The sequence below is a fragment of the Carcharhinus amblyrhynchos genome, chromosome 3 (genome assembly GCF_965287045.1).
Source record: "Carcharhinus amblyrhynchos chromosome 3, sCarAmb.v2.hapA, whole genome shotgun sequence".
Taxonomy (NCBI): Eukaryota; Metazoa; Chordata; class Chondrichthyes; order Carcharhiniformes; family Carcharhinidae; genus Carcharhinus; species Carcharhinus amblyrhynchos.
In genome coordinates, this window is record NC_137326.1 from 53165393 (window position 1) to 53191567 (window position 26175).

A 26175-nucleotide genomic window follows, 5' to 3' on the forward strand; every position below is an offset into this window, starting at 1 on the left:
GCTTTATTAGGACCTGCCCTAGCAGATTCTCTGTGTACTCAGTGAAAAGTCGGCTGTGCAAATGGAAACACACACTAGTTTTCAGTCTGAAACTGACACTCTGGGGGGAGATTTCACGTCCCACCCACCATGGGAATTGTAACAGGCAGGGGCAGACCATACAAAGGTCCATTGACCTTAGGTGGAATTTTCCAGTTTTGGGGTGAGCGCAGCCAGAAAATCCCACCCTCTGACTAACTTTTGTGAAGATTCCGCCTATTCACCGGAATTCTACTATCCTGCCCACCACGGAATCGGAATGGGTAAGGGACGGACAATGGAAATGTCCATTGAACATGGGTGGGATTTTCCAGTCAAGCGAGGCCATAAAATCCTGACCATTGTGTCTGTCTTGAGACAATCCAAAACTAATTCCACTTAATGATTTCTCTCTGTGACCTTGCATCTTTCCCTGTTTTAAATAGATATATTCTTTTCTGTTGAACATGTAGTGGCATTGTTCAATGTTTTCCAGCACACCATATTCTCTGCACGAAGCCTCTTCTCTTCACTCATGGTCCAACCAGAGAAAATAATCTTTTCCCATTCAGCTCTGTCCTCAAAACAATAATACCAAAGTTCTGTTAAATCCTCCCTAATCTCCCTGCTCCAGTACAAGTTGTCTCAGTATTTCCTCGTAAATGTAAAATCTCACCCTTGGCACCATCCTTGTGTGTGTATGCTGCTGCCCTCTGTGTACTTTTCTATAGTGAGTCCAATATTACATGCAATTATTTGGCTGAATTATGGCACAATTGCCTTGTGTGAAATCGTCAGACCCTCTGTGCAATCTATTAGGGACTTGACCACTTTGAATTCTGGTTTGTTTTTTAAGAAAGAATTAGATTTCTACCTCAATCTCCACTATTTGTTCCACTTTTTCTTGTATATGGTATCCTTACAGTGGTAAAACTAATGCAACTTATTTAATATTTCAGTCACATCTGTATTTTCCCAAATTAGAACATTCTCCTTCATTCCTACCCTGTCTGTACCTTTACTTCACCGTTTAGTATCTTTTCAGATTTTCATTTTATGATAATGGAGGCTTCCATTGTTTCCAATCCCCTCTCTCCACCTCCTCCTCCTCCCCACCCCTCCCCTCGGCAAGGCCATAGTGTCTTGACTCCGTTGGTGGAAACCAGCTGTGATTCTCACCAGACAGAACCTCAACCAGTGAGCTGGTTAAGGTAAGTGAGCCTGAATGATAACATTCAAAGAACAAAGATTACAAAGAACAAAGAACAGCCACCCAAGCCTATGCCAATCAAGTTGCCCAAACCAAGCTAAAGAGAAAACCTTCTGCTCTTACTTAGTCTGTACCCCTCAATTCCCTCCCTATTCATGTACCCATTCAGATGCCTCTTAAATGTTGTCAATATACCTGCTTCCACCACCTCCTCTGGCAGTATGTTCTCCTTGGTGACATGCTCGATCTCACTGGCAAAATAGTGCCGGTACGATTGGGCACTTTTCTCATTTTTCATCTCGCCTCACCGAAATTCAGGCGGGATAAAGTCGTAAGATCACACCCTTTGAGTATAAATAGTTATCATAGTTCATTAAACCCTTCTTGTTGTTGAACCCATATTGAGTCACTGCAGTTGTTACACATTTTAATCTTCCTTTTCATTGACCTGTCTTCATTCTTTCTATGTTTCTTATGATTTTTTAGCATTGTTAATCCCTAATTTTATCACATGCCTTCTGTTTTAAATTTTAATGTGACTTTTATCAATCTATTTATCTTTTTAATCATATTGCTTCCTTATGGGAGTATACCTACGCATCTCTCATTTGTAGATTGCTAGTCCTCCTTCTTCATCCTTGATTTTGCATTTAAGGTTTCAGAACGAAAGAGGCGATGAAGAGAATTTTTTCTTAACAATAGCAAATTGTTGTGATCAGGGATGCACAGCAAAAACAGATCCAATGGTACATTTCTAAAAGAAAGCTGTTTCATATATGATAAGGAAAAACCATAGGAGTTTAGGGAAAATCTTATTGAGACAGACCGAAATTTTCCAGTCCTTCTGATTGGTGGGATCTTCTGGTCCCGTCATTGGCGACGCCCCGTGGTATGGTCCCTGGCGATAGAGTGTTCAGAACATTCAAATTGGTGGGACTGATCTGATTTGATTTGATTTGACTGATTTGATTTATTATTGTCATATATTGAGAGACAGTGAAAAATACTGTTTCTTGTGTGCTGTACCAACAAAACTTACTGTTCACAGAGTATATAGAGGAGAAAAAAAGAAGAGGGTTCGGAATATAATGGTACAGTTACAGATAGGGTGAAGAGAAAGATCAGCTTAATAGATGATAGTACCATTCGAAACTCTGATGGCAGCAGGGAAGGAGTTGTTCTTGACTCAGTTGGTATGTGTTCTCAGACTTTTATATCTTTTTCCCAATGGAAGAAGATGGAAGAGAGTGTATCCTGGGTGCGTAGAACCCTTGATTATGTTGGTTGCTTTGCTGAGACAGTGGGAAGTGTAGACAGAGTTAATGGATGAGAGGCTGAAATGTGTGATGGGCTCCATTCACAATCCTTTGGATCCCGCTGCTGGCCAATGGTGGGCCATCTCCACCACCTGAAAATAAACCATAGGGAGGGGGGGAAATCCCACTCAGTGTTTGGGACAAGTGTTTCAAAGAACATGATGTAGCGAATGGTCTACTTCCATGCACTATGATTTCATCAATCAATCATTTAATTCTACACCATCTCCACATCCAGCATTATTTAGCATTGCCTCTTGTGTGATCACATTCATTTACTTGACAATTGCCTTTCGCTCTTCGATTTGGTGGGCGGCTTGGTGGTACAGTGGTTAGCCTTGCTACCTCATAGCTCCAGGGACTCAGGTTCAATTCCAGCCTCGGGTGTACGTGTGTGGAGTTTGCACATTCTCCTTATGTCTGTGTGGGTTTTCTCCAGGTGCTCCGGTTAGGTTAACTGACTATGTTAAATTAACCCTGAGTGTCAAGGGGATTAAATATGTGTGTTTGCGGGGATAGGGCCTGACACTGTTGTGGGTGCAGGCTTGATGAGATGAATGTCTTCCCCCTACACTGTAGGGATTCTATATGATTCGATTTGCATGCAGACAAGGGGGTGAGGATGGGAAGGGGCACACAGCAAATCATTAACAGCAGGCTATCAATAAATTTATACCTAAATTACACTTCTGTTTTCAACAATACATCAGCACAGTTAGATGAAAATATTTAAAATGCATCCTTACTTACTGAGTGGCACAATACTAATAGGTTTTTTAGCACCACACACGGTAAAGAGATTCTGTATATGCCATGGAAATAATTACACTGCGATGAGCTTCGTAAAATGGAAATCTAATTGTATTCAATTTTAATGAAAAATTTCCAATGATTGTAATAAATGGACCTTGCTCTAAATGTAGTTTTATCACCGTCAACCCATGCTGGGCTGTCTTTCACAGTACTGGCAGCCCTTAATTCAAATAGGCATCTTTCAAGCCAGACGGTAAGGATCAGCAAATAATATGATTGTGGGGCTCTACACAGCCAAGATCTATCCAGCCCTCAGTCAATGTCCGTACACAGACTGTTTTTATTACAGATGTTTAAATAATGACCAGGGATTGTATCCTCATCCTTAGCCCAAAGACACAGGAACAGAATATTTCCTCAGGGTAGGGAACCATGAGTCAGACCATTCTCCAACATCATGTTCCTGACCTCTAGAGGTCGAGGAAGTCTCATGAGATTTTGGCCTCCGTCAGTCAGCATCCAGTCAGAATTATAGGATCATAGAATCTCTCCAGTGCAGAAGGAGGTAATTCCACCCACCGAGCCTACACTGACAACAATCCCACCCAGGCCCAATCCCCGCAACACCACGCATTCACCCTGCTAGTCACCCTGACATGAAGAGACAATTCAACACGGCTAATCCGCCTAACCTGCACATCTTTGGACTGTGGGAGGAGACCGAAGCACCTGGAGGAAACCCACGCAGACATGGGGAGAACGTGCAAACTCCACACAGTCACCCAAGGTTGGAATTAAACTGGGCCCCCAGCAATACTAACCACTGTGCCACTGTGCTGTCCCAGTCGGAGTTGGCAGCATGATGGCACAGTGGTTAGCATTGCTGCCTCACAGTACCAAGGACCTGGGTTCAATTACAGCTTTGGGTGACTGTGTGTGGAGTTTGCATGTTCTCCCCATATCTGCGTGGGTTCCTCCGAGTGCTCCGCTTTCCTCCCACAATTAAAGATGTGCAGGTTGGGTGGATTGGCCATACTAAATTGCCCCTTAGTGTACCAGGATGTGTAGATTAGGTGATAAGTAGGGTAAATATGTGGGATTATGGAGATAGGGTCTAGGTGGGATGCTCTTATGGGGAGTCGGTTCAGACTCAATGGGCCGAATGACCTGCCAGTGCACCATAGGGATTCTATGATATGAGGATTAGGATTCTATGATATAAATTAGGATCAAGGATAGGCCATTTGGTCTCTTAAGGCTGCTTTGCCATTCAATGGGAACATGGCTGATCTGATTGTGGTTTCAATTTCACACTCAGCGTATACTCCCTTGTCAGTCAAGAAACTACTTAGCTTACTGCTGTTTCACAGCGCCAGGGACCTGGGTTCGATTCCCAGCTTGGGTCACTCACTGTCTGTGTGGAGCTTGCATGTCCTCCCCATGTCTGCGTGGGTTTCCTCCGCGTGTTCCAGTTTCCTCCCATATTCTGAAAGACGTGCTGGTTAGGTGCATTGACCCGAACAGATGCTAGGCTGTGGCAACTAGGGGAATTTCACATTAACTTCATTGCAGTGTTAATGTGAGCCTTACTTGTGACTCATACATAAACTTTATTTTTTACTTTAAAACTCTTCATCGACTCTGCCTCCACTGCAGAAAAGAGTTCTAAAGATTCAGAAGCCTCTGAGTGAAAAAAAATTCTCATCTCCATAATAAATGGGAGACCTCTTCTTTTTAAACCGTGTTCTCTAGTTCTGTTGCATATAGTTGGGAACATCGGTCAAAGAAGCAGGCTGGAGGAGGATGTATCATGCGGGTATTGAGGCAGGCTGCTGGAATGTTCAATGGGACATCTTACCAGTTCTGTACATGATTGTTAGGCTTCCTAACCCTCATATCTTCCCTCACACCACCATCTCCTCCAGCTACCCCTTCCACGCTCATTTATATTCTCCATGCCATCTCATAACTCTCCTATATCCCTACACCCCTCTCTTTCCTTATCCCATTTCCCTTCCATACACCCTACATAATTCCTACCCATTCTTCGAGTATCCACTATTCTGAATCCACTATATATGAAATCAATGAGCCATATAATAACACTGGCAAGTCTTTGAAATGTTCCTGAAACTGACAAAATAAACAAACAGGCTCTGAAAATCTTTTGGGAAACAACCTCATTACCGTGTCAGCCAACACAACTATTCACAATATCAATGAAAAAGATTTTGCTTCTCTTACCATCCCCTAATTGTGTTAAATTAAACAAACAAGAATTGAAAACTGCTTCAAGGAAGGAAACAGTAATTACAACCTCATAATAATGTCATGAAACAAAGCTAGAAATCTGGTATTGTGTAAATATTGCCCACACATATGAATGCATTTGTCAGTCTTAGGGCTCAGCCAAACATTCACAAAGAGGCCATCTTACAACTGTATTAACAGGTAAAGGCTGCACAGATGTTCGGACATATGGCGGTGGGGGAGGGGAGTGGTGTTGCGGTTTGATGCTTCCAGCCCGCTCCGTTGCTTTTGTAGCTCAGTGGGCCAGGAGACTCAAGTGGAGGCTGTTTTGTGAGCTCTTAGTTGGGCGCCAAGGCCTCTGCGAGTCTCCAGCAGCTGAATTTCCGGTGCCATCAGCTCCACACCAGAAATTGGCATGAAGCTGAATAAATTATGGTAATCCTAATTTAAATCTCTTTAACTATTATGAGCGGGCCCGGGACTGAAGTTTGTTTCACATCAGTGGGCTTTATAACAGCTCTCCAAGAACAGGAAACATGTGAACCAACAGAACTGGAGTGAAGGGGGGCCATCAAGGCACCCCCCCCAGGAGGTCGAGGGTGAGGATAGGTGCCCCTTGGGCATTGCCAGCTTGGCAGCATCAGCTTGACTCCCTGGCACTGTCCAAGGAGCAAAACGGAAATGCCAAAGGGGGCACCTTTGCAGTGCCTACCAGGCATTGGGCGGCGCCAAATGCAGGTGGAGCCTCTGGCGGGGTTGAGCATCTGGGGGCAATCTGTGGGGGTCACGAGCCGAGGGAGAAATGCCAACAATCAGGGCTGAGCATTGGGGTTGGCTTGCTGGTGGGGGTTGGAACTGTGTCAGGGGGAAGGGGCTACCTGTAGTGGGGGGGGGGGCAGGACTGGGAGATTGGGGCTGCCAGAGGGGAAGCAGCATGCGAAACTGAGGTGAGTCAGGGGTGAGTTGGAGGGGGAGGTGGAATGTTGTTGAGCCTGGCCCGGACATGTTCGGGCACCAGCAATTGGGCCATTGCGGGGGGCAGAGGGGGCAGCAATCTGAGGGTTGCGAGTCTGGCCAATGATCAAGCTGGTCAGTGTTCAGAAGGCTGGCAGTGCAACGATCTGTCAGCATGGAGATTGGCGCATGCGCAATGGTCTGCTCAGAGCTGTGCTGCTGGTCTCTCCAGCGATAATAGGTCCTACCTACAGATTTTTCATGTAACACATACTCGGGCACTCTGTGATTCATAGAAATTCATTCTGAACTCCTGCTCAGAAAACCAGCAGGATTTACTTCAGATTTTATGAGAATTTGACACTTCAAACCTTTTTGGGATAATCGCTCCCCTTGGACCGGAATGTTCCAGCCATTCACACCCCACTGCTACTGCAGGCACGGACGGTGAATTTGGTGCTCAGGCAAATCTCTGTTTACTGCAACATGACCAGAAGATCCCACTGGTGTGAGTGGCTGGAAAACTCTGGCCATGCTTTTCCAGAACACTTAGGATATTTGACTTTGTTAATAGACAATACAAGAATATAAGAGGAGGGAGGTTATCTAAAATTAGTGTAGAACACCAATTGAGCCACAGCTCGAGTACTGCATGCAGATCTGGTCACTATATTACAAGAAGAATGTGGACGCGCTAGAGAGAGTACAAAGGAGATTGATGAGGATGTTGATAGTTTTTGTGCGAAGGAAGATTGGAAAGGTTGTGGTGGTTTTCTTTACAACGCAGTACACTGAGAGGAGATTTAAGTGAGATGTTTAAAATTACAAAGGGCCTAGATAAAGTGAATAGGAACAATTTATTTCTTTTAGCAGAGAGGATACGCAGATTTAAATGAAAAAATAGGAGAATCAGAGGGAAATTGTGGAGATTTTCTTTTCACCCAGAAGGTGGTGGGGTCTGGAACACATTGCCTGATAGAATGGTGGAGACAGAATCCCTCATCACCATTATATTTGTACTTGATATTTTGCAACCCACATAGCTATGGATGAAGATTTGGAAAGCGGGATTTGATTTCTCTATTCACACTAATAGAATGTGATAGTTTTCTATGTTTCTATGTTCATTCGACCAGGGACATATCTGACCTACGTGGATCAATACCACACCAGCTGGTCATTTTACCTAAATTCACAAGTGAAATACTGTGGATGCTGGGAAACTGATATAAAAACAAAACTTTTTAGACAAGCTCAGCAGGTCAGGTACCTGTAGGGAGAAACAGAGTTTACCTTTCATGTGAACGGGTGATTTTACCCACTTGGTACCCATGACTTACTTAGACTTCAACATTTCCTGTGGTTAACAACATGCGAGGCAGACAGAACTTGTGCTTGTCTGTTTATGTAACTAATTTATTCCTGCGATAGATCATCAGCCAATCGCTGGAGACAACAGCTTTGTGGATCAGTACTCAACTATGCTGTGAAATATTTGTCAATTTGCTAGTGTCAATGTATGTATTATATATATATGTTACATAAGCTTCAGTTTTCTTTCCTACATTCGGGGCAGATCGGTGGCACAGTGGTGAGTGCTGTCACCCCACATCACTAGGGACCTGGATTTGATTCATAGCTTGGGTCACTGTCTGTGTGGAGTTTGCACATTCTCACCATGTCTGCATGGGTTTCTTCCAGGTGCTCTAGTTTCCTCCCACACGCCAAAGATTTCAGGCAGGGAAGAGGGTTTGTCTATCTTGCCGATCTTTCCATGATATATTCTTGATCTGTCTGTAATAACTCTGAATCCCATTTCTTCATAAGATTCTGCCCAATTCCTTCTTAAAACTTATTCAGATTCATTCTTGTTCCACCATCTGTTCATCGAAACATAGAACCCCTATAGTGTAGAAGGAGGCTATTCAGCCCATTTAGTCTGCACTAGCTCTCTGTCAGAGCATCCCACCCAGGCTCTATCCCCGTAACCCCACAAATTTACCCCGCTCATCCCCCTAACCTACACATCTTGAGACACTAAGGAGCAATTTAGCATGGCCAATTCACCTAACCCACACATGTTTGGAGTGTGGGAGGAAACCAAAGCACCTGGAGCGGACAGAGGAAAAATGTGCAGACTCCACATAGTCATTCATGACTGGAATCGAACCTGGGTCCCTGGCACTGTAAATCAGCAATGCTAACCACTGTGCCCACGTTCTGCCTTACTGTTCCACATACTTCCTTCCCCTAATGGAAAACAATTCGTGCTTCATGTTCTGTTACATTTTGTTGTCTGTGGTTTGTGAAAATGACCTGCTTAGGTTTTGTAGGCAAGAGAGAAACTTTCAATTTGTCAAAAGCAATTGTGTTTTGCAGCCTGAGAAGAGGGTGACCATATCCACAATCGTTATGCAATTATCTTTGTAATTAAAGTTTTTGATGTTGGGGCCAGCTTTCTGGAAAGAAGCGTTCCTGAAATTGTACATCCGTAACAGGAAACATAAATAATTTACTCACATAACCACTCTGCTAATTGGCTCAATCTCCCATTGACTAAATAGAAACCAATCACCTGAGAGGCAGCCTCGCTGTTCCTTCAGTCATTAAGGGTTTCCTGTTGGCCTATTGGATTTCAATGCCAACTCACTGTGCTGATTATTCCTTTAATAGCAGCACAGCAGACTAAGAGTCAACTGGCCTAAAGGACCAATTGACAACCAGAGTGGGGAATTACCCCAGGGGGTAAAGCACTCTTAGACAAAAGACACATGTAGGGAGCGAGCTACAGCCATGCAGCAGCTGCACAATTCTTATTCGTAAAATCTTTTTGCGTTTACTAATGGAATCTTTGGAAGTGCATCATGAAATAGTCCATCATCGAATGGTAAGCCCACTCTCTGGCCATTAATTAATCACTTCAGGGAGAAATCACACTGGGTGACAGACGTCTCCAGACCCCCCCAGCATGTTCCCACCGCAGCCAGGAGTTGTTCACTCTAGTGGGGTTTACTATACTCCACTTCGCTGGAGTGAAGGGGGACAATCGAGGCCCTCCAGAGGGTCGGGGGGTAAGGGTGTGCACCTGGGCATTGCCACCTTGGCAGTGCCAACCTGGCTCTGTGGCACTGCCAAAGGGGCAAAGTGGCAATGCCCAAGAGGGCACCTGGGCACTGCCCACCACCAGGATTGGGCAATGTCAAGGGGGCAGGGCATAATGGAGTGGCCCCTAACAGGGGAAGGGCCTCCAGGGGGAGATCATGGGGCTGCCACTCTGCGCAGGGATTGCTAGGAGAGGGAGGGAGGCCAGTAATCCGGGCTGACCATCGAGATGGGGGTTGGCCTGCCGAGGGAGGGAGGGTTCAAGACTGTGGGGATGTTGTCAGGGCTGCCGTTGGGGAGATGGTGGGGTGAGGAGATCAGGGCTGCCGCAGACGGATGGGGTGAGATCGAGGTGGGTGCTGGGTTGTTAAGGCTGGCCTGAACATGTTTGCAGGGTCAGATATCAGGCTGTGAGGGGCAGCGATGTGGGATTGCAGGGCTGGCCAGCAATCGGGAGGGTGGCAGTGTGGGGCCACTGAGCATGCGTGGATCTCAATGCTGACAGATCAGTGCAAGCGCAGTGGCCCACTCAACACTATGCTAGCAGCCTCTCCAGCAGGAATAGGTCCCAGCCCCTGATTTCTGGTGATTCATGCTAGTGCACTCTGCAGTGCATAGACAGTAGGAGATACATTTTGAAACTCCCGCTGAAAAATACTGTGGGATTTCCTCCAGTTTTTATGCAAATTTGACTCTTGGAATTTATTTGGGAGAATCGCCCCCAATCGTTATTTAAGGATTTCCATTCTTATTAAAATAGTAGGCACTCATACTTTCTAATTAATGGGGTGATTTTCAAATGAAAATTGCTCCCATTAAGTATGAATCTGGCTTTGTGGTACCATCCAGCTGGCGAGTCAGAAGCCATGGATTCAGACCCGACTCTGGTGCATCATCAATGGTGGTCCTTCAGCGCACTGCTAAAGGAGTGCTGCCATGCTGGAGGTGCACTGTTTCCAGTGAGATGGCCTTGGTGAACTGGCCAGTTGGCCCATTTCTGTTGGACATAAAAGATGCCATGATACTTTTCATAGCAAAACATAGAACTTGTCCCATGCCTTGACCAATATTTCTCTGTCCACTGCCACAAAAGAAGTCAGATTTAGCTGGCAATGTATTTCATTGCTGTCTGTGGGACCTTGCTGTTTGCAAATTGACTAAGTGTTTGCCTACATTATAATGGTAGCTTTACTTCAAGCAGTAATTCATTGTCTGTGAAACTCCTTTGAACATCCTGTGGATGTGAAAGATACTTCCTTTGAATAATAAATTTACTTCAAAGCCAAAGAAACCCTGCCGCTCATACAACTACATTAATCCTCAAAGGTTAAAAGTTGCAATTCAAGACTGTATGAATTGTGATATAGATACAAAAATGACAGAAGCAATAAAATGCAGATTAACTTTCACAGATCGTTGACTCATAGAATCCCTACAATGTAGAATGATGCCATTCGGCCCATCGAGTCTACACCGACAACAACCCCACCTAGGCCCTAAACCCTGTAACCTCACATATTTGCCCTGATAATCCCCCAACACTAAGGGGCAATTTAGCATGGCCAATCAACCTGACCCTTTGGAGTGTGGGAGGAAACTAGAGCATATAAAGGAAACACACACAGACACAGGGAAAATGTTTAAACTCCATACAGATAGTGACCCGAGATTGGAATTGAACCCAGGTCCCTAGCGTTGTGAGGCAGCAGTGCCAACCAATGTGCCACCGCGCCACCTCAAATAGCATTCACTTTATTCTCTATTGTGCAACAATTCCTTGACAGTTCCTAAGGTTTATGAAAAAGAATGATTTGTGGTGCATTAGTGAGGGGACATTTCATTTATTGAGCTGTCAAATAACACCCTTGTGATATTTTGCAAGTTGTTTCTTCGTGACACCAACCATTAGTCTTTACCCTATTGCACGCACCAAACTATAACATTTCAGTGCACAGGTTGTCCTCAAGTCTATGTTTGTAGGTCAACCCAGAAGTGAATCTTTTCATACTACTCAGTACTTGAAATGGTCTGTGGTAATTTCTCCGAAATCAATAACAAATTGCAGAAATACAGCCCGTTCATCTTTAACACTCTACCCTGCCCTTCCACAGACGAGCACAAATGATAAGGTCAGGTTGTGCAGCAGGCCACAGGCGGTGATCAATTTGCAGCACAAGTGCTTAAACCTCCTTCATGAAAAAAAAGCTCTGAACTTTCCCAAAGTAGGAATAGAAAGATTTTCACCTCGCAGTCATACTGAATAGAACGAAAGACCTGAGATGTGGTGTTCAATCTGTGCTTGGCTGATACTAAGTGAAGCGACAGTTGAGTGCTACAATTGGCCTCAGTACTTTTGTGCCAGAAGGTTTGGCAATCAGCAGATTATACCATTTCTGATCACTATCCAGCCCTTCCTAGTTGAAATGTGTATGCCTGAGAGCTAAATAAAGACACCTTAGCCCCGAATTTTTACTAAGATGTAAAGGCCCTGTGCGCTAGCCAGAATGGCAATCAATGTTTTGATTCTGGAAGTTCCATCCCCAAATATGACATCCCCATCCCATGGAGATTGAACCCCCCTCCCCCCATCATTAACATTAGGACCCCCAACACACACACACACACACACACACACACACACACACACACACACACACACGCAGAAAGCCCCCCCAGTGGAGAAGGATATCCTTTGCCAGAGTTTCCTGCATATGCTAACTGCATTTATCCCCTTGGCACTGCCCCATTGATAATGCTCCCTTGGCGGTGCCCCCTTGACAATGCTCCCTTGACACTACCCTTTGGCACTGCCAAGTCAGGGAGCTCTGCCAGGCAGCACTGGCAAGGTGCCAGGGGGCAATGCCCAACCTGTCTCTCAAGCCCTGGGGCCTATGAGTACCTCTGTGCTCCCTGCATGGCCATCACAACTGGTTTTTGCTTTTGAAAACTAATCATGGTTTACACCAGCATTACACCACATCATCGGGGGGCAGGAAGAACCCTGGTTGGACACTATGGCATCAAACCCTTTAATAACATGTTAAAATATGATAATGTAATGAAATTAGGTACATGTCCTTTCTTAGCATGAAGGGACTCACGGCACTGGTGGGACTGGCGGGCAAGATCTCAAACCAGATCGCACTGGCACAAATCCTGCTGGTAAGATTTAAAAGCCATTACGAGATTTTTACCCGCAGCTAATGGGGCCAAGTAAGTTTCAAGTTTAAGGTGAAAGTTTTTATTTATTAATCACAGGTAAGGCGTACATTAGCACTGCAGTGAAGCTTCTGTGAAATTCCCCACATCGCAAACTCCAGCACCTGCTGTACCTAATCAGCAAGTCTTTCAGACTGTGGGAGGAAACCGGAGCACCTGGAGGAAACCCATGCAGACATGGGGAGAACATGCAAACAAACTGTGGCCAACTTCGGGACTGATTTTATTTGATTTATTATTGTCAAGTGTATTGGAATAGAATGAAAAGTATTGTTTCTTGCATGCTATACGGACAGAACATATCATTCATTGAGTACATAGGAGAGAGGGAAAGGGGAGGCTGCAGAATATAGTGTTACTGTCATAGCGAGAGAGTAGAGAAAGATCAGCTTAATATGAGGTAGGTCTGACAGCAGCAGGGAAGAAGCTGCTCTTGACTTGGTTGGTACCTGATCTCAGACTTCTGGATCTTTCTCACGATGGCAGAAAATGGAAGAGTGTATATCTGGGATGTATGGGGTCCTTATTTATACTGGCTGCTTTTCCGAGGCAACGGGAAGTATAGACAGAGTCAATGGATGGGAGGCTAGTTTGAGTGATGGATTGGGCTATATTCATGACCCTTTGTAGTTTCTTGCCATCTTGGCAGGAGCTATACCAAGCTGTGATACAACCAGAGAGTGTGCTTTCTGTGGTGCACCTGTAAAAATTGGTGAGAGTTGTAGCGGACATGCCGAAATTCCTTTGCCTTCTGAGAAAGTAAAGGCGTTGATTGCATTTATTAACCATAGTGTCGGCATGGGGGGACCAGAACAGGTTATCTGTGATCTGGACACCGAGAAACTTAAAGGTCTCGACCATTTCACTTCATCCCTATTGATGTAACAGGGGCATGTTCTCCACTGCACTTCATGAAGTTGGTTACTATCTGTTTCGTTTTATTGACATTGAGGGAAAGATTATTGTCATTGCACCAGTTCACCAGATTATCTACCACTTTCTGTACTCAGTCTCATAATCGTTCGAGATCTGACCCACTACGGTGGTGTCAGCAGCAAACTTGAGAATCGATTCAGAGCGGAACTTGGCCACACAGTCAGAGGTATATAAGAAGTATATTAGGGGGCTGAGGGCACAGCCTTGTGGGGCACCAATGTTGAGGATGATCGTGGAGGAGGTGTTGTTGCCTATCCTTATTAATTGAGGTCCATAGGTTAGGAAATCTAGGATCCAGTTACAGAGGGAGGAGCCAAGCCCTAGGCCACAGAGTGGAGATGAGTTTTGTAGGAATAATGGTGCTGAAGGTTGAGCTGTAGCCAATGAATAGGAGTCTGACAAAAGTGCCTTTATTATCTAGAGTTCCAGGGTTGAGTGTAGGGCCAGGGAGCTGGTGTCTGCTGTAGATCTGTTGCGGTGATAGGGCGAACTGTGGTGTATCCAGGCAAACTGGGAGGCCAGAATTGGTCTATGCCATGACTAACCTTTCGAAGCGCTTCATAATGAAGGGTATCAGAGCTATCGGGTGATAGTCAATAAGGCACGCTACCTGGATGAAGTCCCAGAGCACTGAGATGTACCTTTTAACCAGCCTGCCTCAGCACCCAATCACTAAGGCATGGTGGAGTTTTAGCCCCAAATTTGAGCTGTGAAATGTGTTCTTCCCCTTCTGAATACCCTTGTTCCACTGTGAGAAAAAATACCATTAATCTGGGGTTTCTATTACCTGTCTCAGCTATTTCTGTATTTCTCATTTAAGACACTAGGAAGTGTTTGCCTCCTCACTGTCTCTGACAGTGGCCACCACAACTATAGTTAGAACCCACCTCCCCAGAGGGACAATCCAGTCATCAGATCTACTTTGCTCCCTCGTTGGGTTTACAGAGTGGGTAAATTTTAGGGTTCTGTGTCTGCTATCCTCCAAACTGGCCTGCAGCTGGGATTCTCCAGTCCCGCTGCATTGAATGGAAATTTTCCGTTCTCGTCGGCAGCGGTAGAGAGGCGTACAGGATTGGAGAATCCCAGCCTGTGCATCTGGCTCGGGAGTGATGACTTGGCCCTTAGCTTTTGACTTTGAAACTCTTCTTTTGGACAATCATCCGACATTTTCTATCTGGTTACAAATATAAAAAATGGCCAATTGTGGGAGGCACTGGTGAGCTGCTGCACATTGTGACATAAACTGATAACATTCATTTCATGTTAAAGTGCAAAATCTCATACGAATCAGTGCCTTTGTAAAATATGTCATGTGAGTTGATTGTGATAAATGAGTTGTTTAACTGGGTTATTTGCAGTCTGTGGATTCCCTGTAGCTGTTTGCCACATATATGTTTACTTCCTGTTAGTGGCTATTCTTGACTTGTGTGGAGAGGAGGGAATAGAAATGGGAAGAGCAGGATTCAACAGGCAATTCATAATCTCCCTGCACCACAGCAACTGTTGGATTTCCACCCCACTCTCTGCAGGTAGAAAGAGGCTATGGTCCAGGCCAAAGGCAAAGATATGAACCAGCATTCAGTGCAGGTGGAGAAGAGAATATTTCATTGCACCCATCATCAAATCCACCTCATGTGAATTTGGAGCATTCAGAATAAAATTATTGGCGGCTTACCTCCTCCCAGCAGCCAAGCCACATTAATGCCACACTGGCACTTTCCAAACAGCCGCTAAAGGCAGTGAGACCTGAGTGTTCCTGGTTTGTGTCGTGGGTACATGATGGTAGCACAAACAGAGCCTGAAATCTACCACGTCTCATCTCTCAGCTGGAGGCAGTGTCAATATGTGGACTAAGGATATACATCACAGCATGCACCAAAAACAGAAAATGCTGTAAAATCTCAGCAGGTCTGTCAGCATCTGTGGAGAGAGAACAAAGCTGAAGTTTTGAGTCTGGATGGCCATTCATCAGTGCTGAAGACAAAGAAAATGAAATGAGATTTATACTGTAAGGGTGACAATATACATGATTATTTTGAATTTATACACGTGCATCATTTGGCCCAATATATCAATGTTGGGGCTGATGCTCCACATGAGCCTGTTTAAAACAATTATCAGTGATGTGACACCCCTAATAAATCACCCCCTTTTCATTTTTCTTTATACATCCAGAAGGAGAAAACAGTAAAATGGGGAAATAAGAATACTGATCACAACTGTTTATTTTCCTTCCAGGCATCACTTTGTTCATTCAACTTCCGTGTTCAGTTTAAAATTGACTGCAAATATGCCTTCTGTTAGCTTTTTCCCTTATAACTCAATTTACAACCAAACACCTCCTTGACAAAATGGGCCAGTTGCTCAGGTACAGAAAATACAGTGCTTGGAATGAACCATCTTGCCACTCGCTTATGCTACTTCAGCTGATACACGTATGTAATTTTTCCTTTTACTTTAGACATACTCAACACATAGTCATGTCGTATTTCCAGCCCCCACCTTCCACTGGCCATCCATCCTCCCATTCCAAGCAGATGCAACAAGTGTAACCTTTTACTCTTTTCTTCCTCATGTACTTACTTAGCTTTCCTTTAATCACATCTTGCATTAACTACTCCATGTGTAAGTTCCATATTCTCAATGCCATGGTTCAAAATGTTTCTCCTCAATGACTGTACATTTACGACCTCTAGTTTTAGTCTCTCCAAAGAGTGGAAACATCTTCTCTAATGTACACTCTTTGAAACACATTCCTAATTTAAAGACTTCTGTCATGTTATCCTGTAATCTTATCTTTTCTGGAGAAAGTCTCGCAAACATCTTTGTTCTTTCCTGATAGAACCTCTGAGTTCTCGGATCATCCTTGTAAATCTTTTTAGCACCTTCTCCAGAACGTTGGTACCTTTTTCACAAATCTCACATAATAACCATTGTGCAAAATCACAAGGTTCTGCTTTTACATGTGCAGACCAAATATGCTCAGATATTACACAGACAGAAGCTGTTAATAAACAGGCATTATTTTCACCCTGTGTTATTTCTGTCATTTTATTGAGTACCAAATAAAATCATATTTATTTAAGTTTACAGTAAAATCAATACTTCCACTCGAGACAACAAAAAAACAATCCAACCATTTCTTGAAAAATGCCACAGCTGTCAATCTGTAAGGTCTAGTGGCAGACTACTCTAAAACAACCAGGCACTCATACCCTTTTGCAAAGTAAGTTCCTGGTCTGGGTGATGTTGACTCTTCTGCATATATTTCCTCTTGCTCTATCAGATCTACCTGCTGTCATGTGATTATCATTGTGAGATCTTTCTCCACAATAATATTATGGAACATGCAGCACTCTTAACAAATATTACTGTCCCGACTGCGGAAAATGGTCTCCTGACCAACCCCCCCAACCTCCTGAATCATTGCTCGAGCACCTCAAAGGCTATTTTAAATGAGGGCCTTGGTTAGTGCGTATATGTTCATTAGTGGAATGTATCATAGAGTCTTTATTCATGTAAGTTAGTTTTTATTCCTCAAGCCCCTCCCCAAACATACAAAATTGGATTACTTCACAAAAATAACTTTTGATTTTGAGTTAATTTGACCATTGTCATATGTATTTGTATACAGCAAAAAGTATTGTTTCCTGCATGCTATACTGACAAAGCATACCGTTTTAGAGAAGGAAAGGAGAGGGTGCAGAAGGTCATGTTACAGTCATAGCTAGGTGTAGAGAAAGATCAACTTAGTGTGAGGTAGACCTGTTCAAAAGTCTTATGGCAGCAGGGAGGAAGGGGTTCTTGAGTCATTTGGTACGTGACCTCAGATTTTTGTATCTTTTTCCCAATGAAAGAAGGTGGAAGAGAGCATGTCCAGTGTGCACAGGGTCCTTAGTTATGCTAGCTGATTTTTTGAGGCAGCAGGAAGTGTAGACAGAGGGCCCAATTTTACCATCAAGTTACACCCATTTTCGAGTGCAAAAACTTGGTAAAGTCAGGCTTGTGGTGAGTACCACAATCTGCGCCCACCTCCATGCCCATTGCCCCTTTACCAATCGCTGAAAATGGCCCCTGTATGGACCACACCTGAAGCAGGCACGACATAAATTTGAATGCATTTGCATGCATTTAGATTGATTTATTGAGCTGGACTCCCAAACTTACTGGCATTTCTCCCTTTACCACTGCGTTCGGCCATCCAGATTTGGCACAAAACAGACATGGTCCACAAAGGTCCGATTTGGGTGCTCCAGCTTCTGAGGAGTAAGTTCAGAGCTTCCAGTGGCTCTCTGACTCAGACCAGTTGTGTGTGTGTGTGTGTGTGTGTGTGTGTTTGTGTTGGGGAGGGGGGTTAGATTGCTCTCTGGTGGGGGCGGGAGGGAGGCGGGTCAGATGGCTCTCTGGTTGGGGGGGGGGTCAGATGGCTCTCTGGTGGAGGGGAGGGAGGCGGATCAGATGGCTCTCTTGTGAAGAGGAAGGGGGGAGAGAGGAGGGTCAGATGGCTGTCTGGTGGAGAGGGGGTCAGATGGCTCTCTGGTGGAGGGGGGGGTCAGATGGCTCTCTTGTGGAGAGGAAGTGGGGAGAGAGGAGGGTCAGATGGCTCTCTGAAGGGGGAGGAAAGTGGGTCTATGGCTCTCTGGTGGGGAGAGGAGGTGGGTTGGATTGCTGTCTAGTTGGGGAGACGGGAGGGGTCTGCTGCCACTCTGAATGCAGTTGGTGGGGTAGAAGGGGAGTTCGCTGCCACTCTGCGTGTGATTGGTGGGGAGGGGAGGGAGCTATGATCAGTCTGGGTACTGGGGGCGTGGAGGGGGGGTGGAATAATGTTTTGAGAGTGAGGCAATGTCTGTGGGGGCCAGGAGGGAGGCATTATCCAGCCTGGGAGTGATGTGGCAGGGGAGTGTTTTTCTTTTTATTTACTGTGCATGAGCAGTTGAAGGCTCCGATAGGAGCTGCAGGTTTTCAGGTACATTAAACCCTCCCTACAGGCTTCCGCAGCATGATTCAGAATCACTGATTTTTTTTCAGGCAGAGTGCGTATGGGGGCACTGGAGAACGCGGCTAAAAGTCGGATCTGAAACACTCCCAGATTCAGCTCTTAGAATCAAAATGGCAAAATCGGGCCCAGAGTCAATGGATGGGAGGTTGGTTTTGTGATGAACTGCGCTTCATTCATGACCCTTTGTAGTTTCTTGCGGTCTTGGGCACCGCAGGAGGCATAGCAAACTGTGATACAACCGAAAAGGATGCTTTCCAAGGTGCATCTGTAAAAGTTGGTGAGATTCGTAGCTGACATGCCAAATTTCCTTAGTCTTCTGAGAAAGTAAATAGCGCCTTTAACATATGTTGAAATCTTGATGGTCTTTACGCTGGTGGGAGCTTACAGACCTGTCGATGGCACATCCCTGCCTGTGGGTTTCCAAGTGGTGAGGGGTGTGTTCAACGGGAAACTCCAGTGAGAACGGCAGGCACTATAATAGCCTACTAATATCGAGTAGTGTGTCACCTCCCACAACCTCAAAAAACACCATGGAAAGGTAGGAAAATCCCACCAATAGTAAATTCCCCATGAGTCTTATCAATCAAAACATGACACCGATACATTTAAAGAAATTTGAGAGCAGATGACCGAAGACTTGCTTCTTTTATGAAACAGTGAGAGAGGGAGAGGCAAATAGATTTAGGAAAAGCAATTCCATAGCTAGGCAGTTGAAGGCATGGGTGCCAGTAATGGGGCAATGAGAATTGGGCCAGAGTTGAAGGGACACAGATATCTTGGTGCATTATAGATCTGGAGGAGGTTACAGAGATAGAAAAAACAATGAGTTTTTGAAGCTGCTGGACCAGGTGCTAAAGTTGGTCAACAAGCACAGGAGTCAGGGATAACTGGGACTTGGTAAGTGTTAGGATATGGGGAGCAGACTTTTGGAATGAAATCATGTTTCTGGAGGGTGGAAAATAGCAGGATCATTAGGAGAACATTGGAATAGTCAATCAAGTTTATCAGTTAGGAAGGCATGGTTCTGGGTTTCAGCAGTAAATAAACTGGGTCAGTGGCTGTACCTTGCAATGTTAAGGAGATAGAAGTAAGTGAGTTTGGTGATGGAATGGATATGTTATTAGATGTTTTTCTTGGGGTTAAATACAACACCTAAGTAAGTTAAATACAACACCAAAGTCCTGGCTTGGATCACTGTCTGTGTGGAGTTTGCACATTCTCCCTGTGTCTGCATGGGTTTCCTCTGAGTGCTGCAGTTTCCTCCCACAGTCCAAATATATGCCGGAGAGATTGATTGGCCATGCTAAATTGCCCCTTAGTGTCAGGGGGACTAGCTAGCGTAAATGCATGGGGCTAGGGGGATAGGACCTGGGTGGGATTATGGTCAGTGCAGACTCAATGGGCCTCCTTCTGCACTGTAGGGATTCTATGATTCTAAGATTCTGTGAAAGTTGTGATTGGTCTGATTCAACTTCAGCTCACAACCAGCAAAGAGAGCCACAGGGACTACAGAGGCTGGGCCATTAATTATTTTCAAGGCTAAGATAGGCAGATTTTTAATCAGTAAGGGAATCAAAGGTTATGGGGATAAGGCAGAAAGTGGAGTTGAGGAGTATCGCATGAGACCAGTGATGACCTCATTGGATGGTGGAGCAGACTTGAAGGGCCAAATGGCCTAACTCTGCTCCAACATCTCATGGTATATGGAATAGTCAGAGGCCAAGTTTGTGGGCATTTCAGCTCATCCAGTACCAGATGTCAGAGAAGCAGTGTGAGAATTCAGAGACAGTAATGGGGTGGAGGGAGACTGAGCTAGTTGGAATCAGAACAGTAAAAGAACATTTCTGCGACTGTGTGTTAAGATTTTCATAAATCTTATGAAACTTCTGAAGAAGAGCTGTATTTGACTTAAAACATGTTTCTCTCTCGACAGATGCTGCCAGACCTACTGAGTATTTATGGGAAGATAGGATTTAAGAGCAGGAGGAAGCCATTTAGCCCTTCAAGCCTGCTCAGCCAATCAATAAGATCGTAGCTGATTTGGTTACGTCCTTAACTCCACTTTCCAGCACTTTCTGTTTTTATTACACAATTTTAATGTCTGGGTTGTACCTCATGTCGTAGACTAGACTACTGAGGTTAGTGGGGAAACCAACTTGAATTTGCATAGTGCCTTTCACATCCTCCTGCTACAATGGATCTTGCTGCTACATTGAATGGCATAGCACACATTTGCACTGTTGGGAAAATGAGACAAATAAATGAAAGAAAAGGTATTGAAAGAATCAGGTAGTAGAATGAAATGAAGTTAGGTGAAAGGAGAATTGTGCAGAGACTGGCACAGACCATTGAGCCAAATAACCTATTGTTGTGCTGAAATTTGCCATGCAAAATGTTTGAGTAGCAACTTCATCTATTTGAAATACATTTTCTATTGTTATTTTGGTACAGTTCAGAAATGCTGGTAGGCCCACACTAGTTGCATCCGCACCATCAACAATGATTCCTCCACAAGATGATAAAAGTTAGCTATTTTCCTAATGTACACACAGTGATCAACTGCATGCAGGTGACACTGCACACACCACCAGCACAACCAGGAGTGTTCACCAACTGCAGGGGTATCCACCCCATCTGATGTGCAGCTAGTGTGCAACCTCATCAATGCGTTCATAATGTGTGTGTGAGGTTCCAGGGAACTTCCCATGTTGCCCTCATCCCATCCCTCCCCAGATGTCTTTTGACCTGCAAGCACATTTAAGGATTGGTTACTAAGCAACAAGAGATATCAGCTTCAAAATTGGCTGACGACGACTGTCAGAAAGCCACCAATGAAGCCCAAGAGCGTTACAATGAATGCCTTATCAGCATGAGAAGTTTGAATGTTTAAGATCTCTACAGTGCACACGAGGATTAATGTTCCCCTTTCAGAAAGAATGTTCCCTTAACATTCGTTCCCAACGGGAGTCCATAACTGTTTTTTTTGTCTTTTATACTCAGCTGTAGGACACAGTTAAGTGCATTCATTTCACTTGAACAAGGCTCTTCTTGTATTAACAAGCACTTAAAAAACTGTTAATGCTTTAACAATTTAACAATGAAACCAATGCACTTTTTGTTATCATTAACCAGCATTCTTTGTCACATTTACTTTTCCCTTACATCGCCTTCTAAATGACAAGCAACCCTATTGGTTTCTTAACTCATTTGATCGAGTTGAAACCGCAGTGCAGTGTTTCAAAAACCTCCAGCTACATTCATTAGACTATGGAAGTACAGACGGTCTTGCGAGCAAACATTGCAGTACAACGAGTACATCTAATTTAAACAGTGCAATTAAATAACACCCCCATGAAATTATAGCTAAAGTAAAGTTAATTAAACATTGCCAACTACAATTGTTTGAGTTACTACTTACTTTGCCTATTTTAAAGTTCACTGTGTTGAATTTTGAGTTCTCACAGCCCAGATTTTCTGTTTAATTCATTTTATGTCTGCCAGTATATGGGAATGCATTAATAACAATAATGGGGAGCTATTTTCTAGCATTGAAAATGCTTACTTCAAGCCCTGCAATAAAAAAGGGCTGTTTATTAAATCACATTTATTGATGTTGAGAAATAATCAGAATTAAAGTTGGTTACCAATGGAGGATATAAATTAATGGCAGAAAGCGGATTGTTAACATTCTGCAGACAGTGTATGATCGATAAAAATTATGCATTAGGAACATTACCATTTAAAATGTCATGTGACAGGAAAACAGCTTTCACACTTAAGTAATGTGGAGGGCGATTCTCTCAGAATTGCTGAATTGGTGGGGAAATTGTTCTCGATCATGACTGCCTTTTCTGTGCAGCTTCTCACTCAAATCTCCACAGTCTGTGCAATAGCAGAGGTCACAATTGTGAATCTCATTAAAAACCCAGGGAGTGGTGCCTATTTACACTGGAATCTGACACTTCTGGAACTCTGCGCATGAGCAGTGGCCCCGATCTGTGAGCTTCCCCATTTGCTGGCCAGCTCAATCACTGGCCAGCCTGGGACCACTGCCGTGCTGGCCCCTCCAGCCACCCCCCCATGGTCCGATCGTGGCCCCCACGACAATTCCCAGGCCAGCCCTGACCACCCCCCCCTCCAACCCTGGAGCACCCCTATGTCCAGTCCACCACCCCCAGCAGTGGCAATCACCCCCACCCCCTTCATCTCGGCAGACCCTCCTCCCCCTGCTGATCCCCTGGGGTCAGACAACCCACCTCCGGAGGCAGGCCCCCCCCCCCACCGATAAACTACCCCCACCTCCCCCACCCCCGCAGCCTACCCCGATCAGCCCAGACCGATCCTAATGCAGAGTGGCAGCGGGACCCCCACCAATCGCCCACAGGCCCTGCCCATAGTAGACCCCACTCCCTTGACACTGCCTGATGGGCAATGCCCCCTGGGCGTAGGCACTCTGCCCCTTGGGCAGTGCCAGGGGGCACAGGCTGGCACTGCCAGAGTCCCCATGCCCAAGGGACACCACACTCCCACCGCCTGAACCCCCCGAGAAGCCCCAATTGCCCCCCTTCACTCCGGCAGAGTTTCCTGCTAGTCCCTCGAATGTGGGGAGGTACTTTAAACCCCACCAGAATGAGGTACTCTTGGCAGGGTGGGAGATTCAATCGAAACCGGCAAATTCCATGATAATCGCATTTAAAATACATTTAAAATATATATTAAACATATTCAAATGACTCACCTCACTTCCCATCAGATGTCTACGCGTTCCTAGCGGCACCATTTTCTTTCAGTTGGGGGATGCACGTGGGTTATAAAAGCTCACGGGGACCCCACGAAATGGCCAACATGCGCATCTGCTGGCCCAACCCACCAGAAAAGTTGCAGGTTTCAGTGGGAGAATTGGGCCCGAGATCTATAATGAGTGATCGTGTTAAAACATACAGTTGAAACATACGTCAGTCGTGGTAGATTCAGAATTACAACCAAAAATGCAATCTTTTGCAAATGTACGAGCTCGGTATCTGGAAAGTGTAATGGTTTGTCATTATATCAACTTGGAAATCACTGCAGTGCTCTCCGAATCTCCAGTGGCTAAATTGACACCACAATATGTTGGAAAAATACTTAGAATAAAGGTAAAGTCGCCATAGTCCTGGATGATTATAAACTTTGACTGGTGATCTAACCTGAGGATAACCACACTTCAGGAAAGGAGCAACGTTGAGAAGGCAGGGCCTTCATGAAAACATCAGCTGGTATGGGAATTGAACCCATGCCATTGGCTTCATTCTGCATCACCAGCTGTCAAGCCAACTGAGCTAAACTGACCCATTGCTGCAGCAAATTAATTAGAATATGCTGCAGCAGGCAGGGACACAGTGAGAGATCCACAGTAGAATAGCCAAAGGCAGGATAAAACCCCTTTAGCGACGCACTCAGTCTCAGCAGATGGTTGATGGTTGCACTTGCCTTGCACAAACAGGAGGGAAATACAACCAGAAAGTGCTGGGGAGCCTACAGTGGGTCAGGCAGTATCTGTGGAGGGGGAAGCTAGTTGATGACCTTTTACCAGAATGGGAAGGTGTTAGAGATGAGCTGCTTCATAAGCAAGTGCAGAGCCAAGCAACAAGGTGGGAGTAGAAGGAACAAAGGGGAAAGCTTGTGACTGGGCGGAGGGCAGGAGTAATTCAGTGACAAAAGTGATGATGGTGCAAGGCAGACGTGGGCAGTGAGAGTTTAAGAACAAAAGATGTGTTTAGAGGAGGTGTAAATTGTCACCAATATAGAGAACAGATTTGTCTTAGTAAGTACATTAATAATACTCATTTTTAACTCACCACCACCTCTCTTGACCTCCACCCCCAACCTACTCACCCACTCCGTCTAAATGATCAGACGATTTATCCTGTACAGGTCGAGCAGAAATTTTCTCCAACCAAATGTTGGGAAAGCTGAAGCTACTGCCTTTGGTCCCCACCACAAACTCTGTTCCTTTGTCACTTGGCAACTGTCTGATGTTGAATGAGGTTTTTCGTAACATTAGCATTATATTTTCCTCCAAGGTTAATTTCTGACCCCATATCCGTGTTATCACTCGAATCGACTTTTTCCTTCTCTGTAACATCTCCTGTTCCTGCCCTGTCTCAATTCACCTGCTGCCTATGCTCTCATCCATGTCTTTGACACCCCTGGATTTGACTATTTTGATGCACTCCTGGTTATTCTCCCACCTTCTACTCTTCAAAAACTTGAGGAATTCCAAAATATTGCTACCCATATCTATGCCAGGTTCAGTTCACCTACCAGCTCCCATTCTCGCTGACCTACATTCGATCATGGTTAAGCAACACCTCCATTCTAAAATCCTTATCCATTTTTTTAGATTCCTCCAGGGCCCTCTCATCTTTATCACTGTAATCTCCTCCAGTCCCATAATCCTCCCGAGATATCTATGCTCTTCGAATCCTGATCTCACGAGATTGAGCTCCCCCCAACACACTATGGTGTTTTCAGGGGCTCCCCTCCAGTTCAACCCCTGACCTCCCCACCCTACTCCTGATCAGAGCTGGCATTCGCCCCTGGCAATCAGAACCAGTACCTTTCCCTCCCAAATATCAGACACTGACCCCCAGCCTATCACCCACTCACACAGTCAATGATGAGACACTCCCATCCTTCTAAATATTGGAGTCCTTCCCTACCAAAACCCCATCCAAACAATCATGGCTGGCACCATCCCCACCTTCCCCCTGAACATTGGACCCCTTCCCCCCAAACACCTACCCAAACAACCATTGCCGGCATCCCTAGCTCCCATATCTTCTACACCACCACAAATAAATGAATTCCCACCCCCCAACACCCCCGGCTCAAGATCGGGGTTTCGCCCCTGCTGTCATTTCCATAGATGACAAGTGTGGGCTCAAAATTGGTGAATGTGTGTGTGTGTGTGTGTGTGTGTGTGTGTACGTGGAATTAGGCTTTGCTTTAATCTGATATGATTAAAGCATTTATTTTCTTTTATTTTATAAATAGGTTGCAATCGTAGAACTATCTCTCACTATGGGACCGTTGTGCAGTAGCTCAACATAATAAAATGGTCAAAGTTACTTACTCCAAGAATGCTTCAGGGCCTGGATGACATTTAGCATGAGGAAACTTTGTCAGCAAGGAAGACTCTTTTGTTAACATGAAATGATGAAAAAGGAAACTCAGGTCTTCCAGATGAGAGAGTAACCTGGATCAAAAGCAAATGATCAACAGACGGTTGTGAAAAATGAAATACAACTCCTTTTGGGTGATAGGTATGAGTGACTAAAGCCCTATAAAGATCTTAACGTTTCCTTAGGAAATGATAGAAAGAGAAAGAATGAATGATGGTTACTTTCTTCACCTAGAACAAAACTAGGTAAGATCCT